The 8,449-nt window shown below is 40.3% G+C and overlaps 1 pseudogene across 1 annotated transcript; it reads left to right on the forward strand.

Moving 5' to 3' along the window:
- The first annotated feature begins 225 nt into the window (after nt 1–225).
- Nucleotides 226–680, forward strand: LOC308494195 (myosin light polypeptide 6-like; annotated as a pseudogene). Its single transcript has one exon. The product of its transcript is annotated as a myosin light polypeptide 6-like (transcript).
- Nucleotides 681–8,449: the final 7,769 nt, after the last annotated feature.

The raw sequence follows: 8,449 nt of genomic DNA on the forward strand, positions 1-8,449 counted from the left end.
CAAAAGGCGGAACCCACTTTGGAGACCACTTTAACTAAGCACATAGATCCTAATTAGGGGACAGTAAACCCTGGATAAGTTGGAAGGGGCATTTTCAGGCTCCTTCCTACTGACATGTGGCATGTATGAGGAATCGGAACTTTAGAATCTGATAGAGAAGCGTCTTTGTCAAGATGCAGTTGAAGATTACTGCAGGAAAAGGTCCAGCAGAGCTGAGCAGTCAAGATGTGTGACTTCACCGAAGACCAGACCGCAGAGTTCAAGGAGGCTTTCTAGCTGTTTGACCGAACAGGAGATGGCAAATCCTGTGCAGCCAGTGTGGGGACGTGATGAGGGCCCTGGGCTAGAACCCCACCAACACCGAGGTGCTCAAAGTCCTGGGGAACCCCAAGAGTGATGAGATGAATGTGAAGGTGTTGGACTTTGAGCACTTCCTGCTCATGCTGCAGACAGTGGCCAAGAACAAGGTCCAGGGCACCTATGAGGACTATGTCGAAGGCCTTAGGGAATTTGACAAGGAAGGGAACGGCACTGTCATGGGTGCTGAGATCCGGCATGTTCCCATCACACTGGATGAGAAGATGACAGAGGAAGAAGTAGAGATGCTGGTGGCAGGGCACGAGGACAGCAATGGTTGTATCAACTACGAAGAGCTCATCCGTATGGTGCTGAGCGGCTGAAGACATTCCCGGTGTGCCCAGTGCCCTGTGCCTTCCCCTGTGTGAGACTGTACGTAGCCCCGAAGGCTTCCTACCTTCTCTTGTCACAGCACTTTCCCCAGCTTGTCTCTTGACGTTTGCTATCAGCAATCACCAAATAAACTTGCTCTCTGTGCCCTAAAAAAAAAAAAGATGCAATTGAAAAAGGAGGAAATACACCAGTCATTTTCACAGAGAGAATTTCATATACTCAGATAAATAGATATTAGAGGACTGAGAAGAGAAGGAGGGGAGACTGAGGTAACATAGCAGTAGTCACTGTTAGTGGAAGCAATGGCCACTCGTCGGCCTGCAGGAAGAAATGGAAGAAGTTAGGACCATCTGAACCTAAAATCTATGGGCATGAGAGGCCTACAGAGCTGGGGCCCAGATCTCTGAGGGGGCAGCTACTTGTTGGCTGGAGCTGGTAACTTTAAGGGGATGGAGAATACTACTGGAAATTGGAACCAACTGTTTCTGGAAGCAACTGCTGCCAGGGCAAGGAAGCATCGCTGAAATGACACTGACAGGAAAAGCAAGCAAATGGGAAAAAGTCCTGTCCTCCATCCTTCATGCCTCTATCTCCATCTAGCAGCCCTTACTGGTAGAGACTAACAGGGAGACAGAGGGCAAAGAGGTAATGAGGTTTGCAGAGTTCCAGTCCCAGCATCAGAGGGCAGAGTACAGAAAGCAGGGCTTGAGTTGAGGGACTATGGTTTAATAACTAGTCTAGCGTAACAATACAAAAAAGAGGGGACGGTGGTCCTGAGTGAACCTAGGAGCAAAGGGCTGCAGGATTGACACTGCTAACAGAGAGTAGCAGGAAGCCACGGAATAGACCCTCATGTGAAAAATATTTAAGCCAGGGATTGGACCCATGGGGGCAGTGGAAGGCACAGGGGTCAGGAACAGTAGGGCCTTTTGGCTCAGGCTTCAAGGCAGAGTTTGGAAGGGGCTCAATTTCAGCAATTGTTCAGTGCAAAATTTTGTAAGGGAGCAAGGTAAGTCCTCATCTATTTACATAGGCCATTAAGAAAAACAAGTTCCTGCATCTAGGTTTAGCTCAGAAAATAATTTGGATATTTTTAATTTGCATACATTCAGTGGTGTTGGAATTTAGGTAATAAAATGCAATGAAAATGATTACGAGTTTCCTGATGTGTCACTAGGTGAAATAGGAAGTTCATGTCCACTTGTCTTTTGGGTTTGAGCAAATGGGGGTAGGTGAGTAGAAACTAATGGAACCTTTGACACAAATATTACACTTGTATTTGTATTGTAACATACATTTACATACATTAGGAGAGAGTTGGTGAAGCAATACTTTAATACTTCCTTAAAATTCCACTGCTTAGACACTCCATGGCCATAACCAATGCACCCAAGTGGCCCCTGGTCCTTTTTTCCTTATCTATGATCACTTGAGCCATTCCGTACTTTCCTAGTCTGAGGTCTTAATGCCCCACCCACTCCCATTACAGTAAAGGAAAGTTTGTTTTCATTTAAGGAAAGACACTCATTGCTCGATTTCTTGTAGAACCCAGACATCAAGCCACTCCCTAAATGGGTCTTCCCCCTTTCCTCTTGATTTTATACCATGGAAGGGAAAGGAAGATTCATTTAGAGAAATGTATGATTGTTTTTCAGCATCACTGATTCGGCTGAAACCGATTTAAAGAGAACCACCCAGAGCTACAGCTTCAGAGGGAGCAAGAACATCTGATGTCAAGCTGACCTGAAACTCAGAAAAGAAGATATTGTTATGACTCAAATAGGACACGTCATAAAGGCACAATCAGTTCCAAACATAGGATCAGAATCAGGATAAACTGATAACAATGAAAGAATGTTGCAAAAGGTTCTAAATTATATCCTTGATTTTGTTTCAAGCAATGGTGTCCTCTTTCAAGCTTTTAGATCTGCTTTGTAATACTTATGTTTTAACAATGGTTCCTGTTTTTATAAAGTACTAATAGAAAACCATGTGGTCATAATAAAGCTCTCCTGGCAGTGGTGTACCTAATCTCAAGGCAAGTGCCTAAGAGCAAACAGCCTTTTAAGCTTTGAGCTTGCAGCCGGAAAGATCCAAATTAATGATAGTAATGCCCATAACAAAAGCATGCTGAGAAAATTGTTCCCTCTTGTATTCCTGGTCATTTCCAAAGCAAGCCCTACTAGTTATCTTTGTATTCATAGTTAGCCTCACAGCTAGTTTCATGCCACTTGTCCTCATCGGACAAACCCAGGAAGTAGTTATAAACTCTGTCACTTCTGAGTAATCAGGCTGGACTGTGTTTCATCATAACCTCCAACATTTATCATATCCAGAGGATGTATAAACGTGTACTACAAAACAATTGTCACACCTGTGAATAAGCGTTTTCCTCATCTGCAGGCTGTTGGATTGGGGCTGTTAACGGGAAGGCTGAATTAGGCTCAATTGAGCTTAATCCAAAAAAAACTTACAAAATTTTCTCTCACAATGTTCCCTTTAAAGTCTTCCAGCTGGGGCCTTCACCTATTGTTTATATGTTAAAGCTCCTGAAAGCATTTCCATAGCAAGCTTTTTACCTTTCCATTGGATCCTAGATTTCCCATGAAAGAAATCTGTCCAAGAGTTTTAGATGGGTGCTGACCAACCATCCTGGATTCCTGGGACTGAGACTTCAGTGCTAAAATCAGGTAAATTCCAGGCAAACCAAGATGAGCTGGTCAGCCTGCAGACAATGGCTGGCTGCCTCTGGTAGGCCCTGAGTGAAAAAATTCTTCAGCAAGCTTCTTTGTTGCTCAGATTCAATCTCTCCATGTAACAATAGCTTTTAGCAGGCTTTTTGTTGTGGTTATGTAAAAGCAAGCAATTTTGTTGTTATGCAAATATATGTTTTAATTGTTTAAGACAGGGATCAACAAATCCTGCCCATCACCTGTTTTTCGTATTTTAAAATTTTTTTGAAAAGATTATGCTACAGAGATTTTCTGTATCCTATCCCTCAAAGCCTAAAACTCTCTGCTCTTTTACAGAAAACTTTGCTGATCTCCAGTCTAAGATATATTTAGCTATAGAAATATCTTATAGCCAAAACACTAGGCCCATTTTTTATAAGATGAAATGTGTATCTTAATTAGAAGTTGCCTAAAGTTCCTTTATACATTCTATATTATGTTGCCATCCAGTGCTTTATAAATTTATAAGAATACAAAATGCTAGATTGTTTAATTTTTGTCTAACTTCACACTTACCACTTATAGTTATTTTTCTCTCTAAATTGAAAAAAAACAGTAGAAAGCGTATAACCAACCCCCCTCATTTTCTAAGTGAGTAAACCGAGGCTAGCGAGAATGAAAAGGCTTGATAGAGCTCCCACACAGCTAGTCAGGGAGAGAGCCAGAACTAGAACACCACCTGGATTCCAGCACTCTTTGCCTTAACCAAGCTGCTGTTCTCATTTAGGATGGCAATTTGAAAAATTAATCATTGCTACATTGTAACGTACCAACATATTCTGCTGGATAATTCACACTCCCGGTCCCCACTAGACAGAGAAATGTCCCTGCTATCTCTATGGGGCAATGTTTTCCCAGTTTACCTGCCAATTTTCAGTAACCTATGATAGTCTGTGCTTTAGACTTGGGTCAATGTGCCACCAGGGAGGCACATTAGAAGCACCTGGTGTGTGTGTGTGTGTGTGTATGTGTGTGTGTGTGTGTGTGTGTGTGTGTGTTTTGTTTGTTTTAATACCATCCTCAGACATTCTGATTCAACCAGTCTGACTGGAGCCTAAGAAATGAGTGTGTGTTTAAGGTGCAATTGATTGTAATATGAACCATTGTGTTAGAATATATGACACGTGTTTTACAGAAAGTGAAAGTATTTTTACAAATGGTGAAATATCTTCACCAGAAAGCATAACTCTGATTTTGGAAGTGTCTCAAGCCTGACTGATTCCTAAACAATAGAATAATTTCAATTAAGAGATTTAAAGGAAAAAAACCTGTATTATGCAGTCTATATCATAAGGTAATTGAAGATGGATTAAGACAATTCAGTTTGGTCTCTATGTTCCTCTTTATAAATTCCATTATAATCATCTGCAATTTCTTTGCTGCCATCTAAAATCTACTTTACCTTGTGAAGAAAGCAGTTCTCTAAATTGTATATCAATGGCTGTAATAACCAGTGATTATAGTGTTTGGGATTTGGAGTAATTTGGTCAACATGTAGCTACTGGGCTAGAACTGGCATCTAAGGAAAACAATACATGTTTTTCTGTACATCTATATCTATTCATATATGCATATGCATATGTGTATATATAGGATTACAAATGTTCTGATTTGTAAATATTGTACTTAAAAAATTTTGATCCAAAAAAACCCATATTAAATAACACAAACCTACTATAACATGTGATTTTAAATGTAAATTTGATTATAGTATATATACCGGGGGTGCTAAAAAATGTATACACATGACTTGTATCATCTTTTGTTATCAGTATATGAGTATTACAATTTTAATACAGTTTTTTCCTTTCTTAAAATGCATATACATATCTTTGGCACCCTCTGTATATATATTTAAATAATGTATATAGTATCCCAATGTGTCACTTTCTGAGAGGTTATAAATATTTCCAAGTGAGGAGGAAGAATTCTTCAATCAAATTTTATGCCATTTGGAGTATATTTAAGATGTAGCCGAGCGTGAAATAAAAGACATGTTGGCTGTAAGAAAGTCAAATCACTACATGTAGGAAAATTTTCACCCCTCTGTGCTCTGCTTCTATCAAATCTTTCAATGATGCAGCCAAAGATGAGAAATTATCATTTAGGTCCTGTTTCTTTGTCAAAAACTGTTCAATATTCTAAATTAATAGAACAAGCATGGGAATGGAAGTCCCTCAAGGTGCCCATTTATCAATAGCAATTTGTCTCAATAAGAATTTGTAAATTATCATCACAGAGAAAGCCATAGAGCAGTTTCCCAGCAGTGGCATTATTGACATTTTGAGCCAAATAAGTCTTTGTGGTGGGGGCTGTCCTGTGCATTGTAAGATGTTCAGCAGTGTCCCTGGCCTCCACCCACTAGATGCCGGTAGTACACACACCCCTTAGTTGTAACAACCAAAAATGTCTCCAGACAGTGCCCAATGCTCACTGGGGGCAGAATCAACCACAGTTGAGAACCACTGCTATAGAATATAGAATGCTCACCTCAGGCTCCAAAGCCAGGAAATCATTTAGGACAACGAGAATGTGAAGTTACTTTTTCACTAAACGTCTTTTCTCCTTTTCAGTATAAAATCATAAAATGGCTGATTCCTGAGAAGAGACGCTGTGACACAAACAGTGAATCAGTCTCTATGATGGTATAAGTAACTGGCAACTGACTCTCCTATTTATCATCAAATTATGTTACCAATAAGATTTTCAAGTCTAAAAAAAAACAAAGGCAAATCCCTTCCGGTCACAATTGAAGTGAAAGCTGAAATTATGTCTTCATTTTAGCTAGAGAGACATTTTGATTGGGACGTGGCTATTCCTTGTATACTGGTCTAGGAAACGTGCCTATGAAGAGGGGTGTGCAGTCTTGAGTACAGATCAAGTGCTGGTATGTGAGTGTGAGGGGGAGACATTGGTCACCCAAGAAAATTTGTCAACAACTGTTCATCACGGGAGCCCTGGCCCAATTACCTTTTTTTTCTACTTCTGTAAGCACCAGTGAGACAATGGCGCTGAGCTGGGTCCTTTGTTGCCTGCAACACTTCCCACCACTTCTGATATGCTAATGAGGAACCCCAGGGTTTTGTGTGGCTGAAAAGGCTTTCAACAATCTCGACTTCTGCCTGGCGACTCAGCCTGCTGCGAGAGGCTCCCCTTTCCAGAGTCCTTCCTCACACCTTTTTCTGTGAGTGTGCATGTGCTTAAGAAAGGGCAATTAACCATCTGGTTGCTAGGCAAATGAACAAAGCATAAAACAGAATGAAACTGCACCTTCAAAACTGCCAAGTGGCACTTGATTGTCCAGTGCACTCTGGGGAGAAGCCATAAACCGATGGCCTGAGTCTCCAAATAACTCAATGGTACTGGTTTGTAGTGCAACTTTGATGCAAGAAATCCATGCCAGTTCTGATGCCATACTGCCTGGTTCTTAGGGTAAGTCTACCCAATATGACTGCCAAGGTTTAAAAATACCCTATGTAGCGTCCAGAATCATAAGGTCACAGAATTATGAAATGTTAACTGGCAGAATTATTTTCTGTTTTCTCTCTTGGTACAGTTGTTTGCTTATATTAAATCTTCGATATTTATTAACTGGATTGAAATCAACAGGTTTAAAAGGAGGCTTGCAAGGATTCTTTTTCTAGAATTGTCTCTACTTTCTAGAATTATTTAATGACTATTGTGTCTTTATTCAGGCCAAAACTACCAATGATTTTTCTATCCAAATAAATTCATACTCATAAACTTTTCCCTACTTTTCATTCCAAATTCTAAAAGTTCCTACTAATACTGTTAACCATTGCAAAGAAATAGTGGGGTTCTCCATTCAAATCTGGACTGCCTGCTGCCCAATGTTTATTTATTTAACAAAGATGTATCGTGGTGCCAGACACTCTAATAGGCCATGAAAATAGAAAGGAAAACAAGATATGGTTTCTGACCTTGAGAAAAACATAGATACATCGAGGAGATAAGTATGTGATACAATGTGGTAAGTACATGATGAAGCAATGTACATGGTACTACAGGATTACAAAAGAGGGATAAAACCAGCCTGGGGAAAGTCAAGGAGGGTTTCCTGGAGGAGATGAGTGAACAGGGCACCAGCAATGTATGGGACAGTGTGTTACATGTCGAGGGAAAGAAATGTAAGCTATAACTCTGGGTTTGGTAATGCAGAGAAACCACCCTTTAGAGAGTCAAGAATATGCCAGGGAAGAAACACTGTGTAGCTGTGATGCTAAAGCTGGTCCTTTCTCCATTTAAAAGTGCTTTCTCTTGAGATATTTCTGTTTAACTGACATAAGAGGTGAAATACACATAAGAGAAAAATAAATTTCCTCTTTGTTTTCTTTCTTCCTCTTTGTGACGTTCAATGAATTTATCTTATAGCCCAGTAAAGAGAGCCCTGTAATCACAAATATGCTCATTCTGCTCAGAAAATAAAAAGCAGATAGATGTTCTTACCCCAAAGAGATACTGTCAATTTCATGGAGGTATAGATTATTGGAATTCTGTGATGGTAAATGTGTCTAGTCATGCCACTTCGTTCGTTAGTTAGTCGATTATTTCACTTGAAATGTGAGTGCCTACATGGCACTAGGCTTTGGTAATGCAAAGAAGAATCAAGCCAGTCCTTGATCTTGGGGAGCTCTGAGTTAGGCATTGGAGATACACATGGAAACAAGCATTTATGATCAAAAGTGACAAGTATGTGATAGATAGCTATTCAAGTTGAGTGGGTCAACAGTGAATGGAGCAATTCATTGTTTGGGACATTTGAGCTGAACTTGAAGATCAAGTATGAGCTTTCCAAATGAAGAAGTTAGAGAAAGGGCAAAGAAAACACAGGCAAAGGCTTGGAAGTCGAGAAGTATGTCGGTCTCTCCTATAAAGTGATGAGTTGTACAAAGGAGATTGAGGAACAAAGAGGGGTTTGGAAGAGACAGCTGGGGTCAGAGAATGAAGTATCTTAAGTGTCAAGCTAAGGTGGTTGAAAATGATACTAGAGGCAGTGGGTGTTAACA

The sequence above is a fragment of the Rhinolophus hipposideros genome (genome assembly GCF_964194185.1).
Source record: "Rhinolophus hipposideros genome assembly, chromosome: X".
Taxonomy (NCBI): domain Eukaryota; kingdom Metazoa; phylum Chordata; class Mammalia; order Chiroptera; family Rhinolophidae; genus Rhinolophus; species Rhinolophus hipposideros.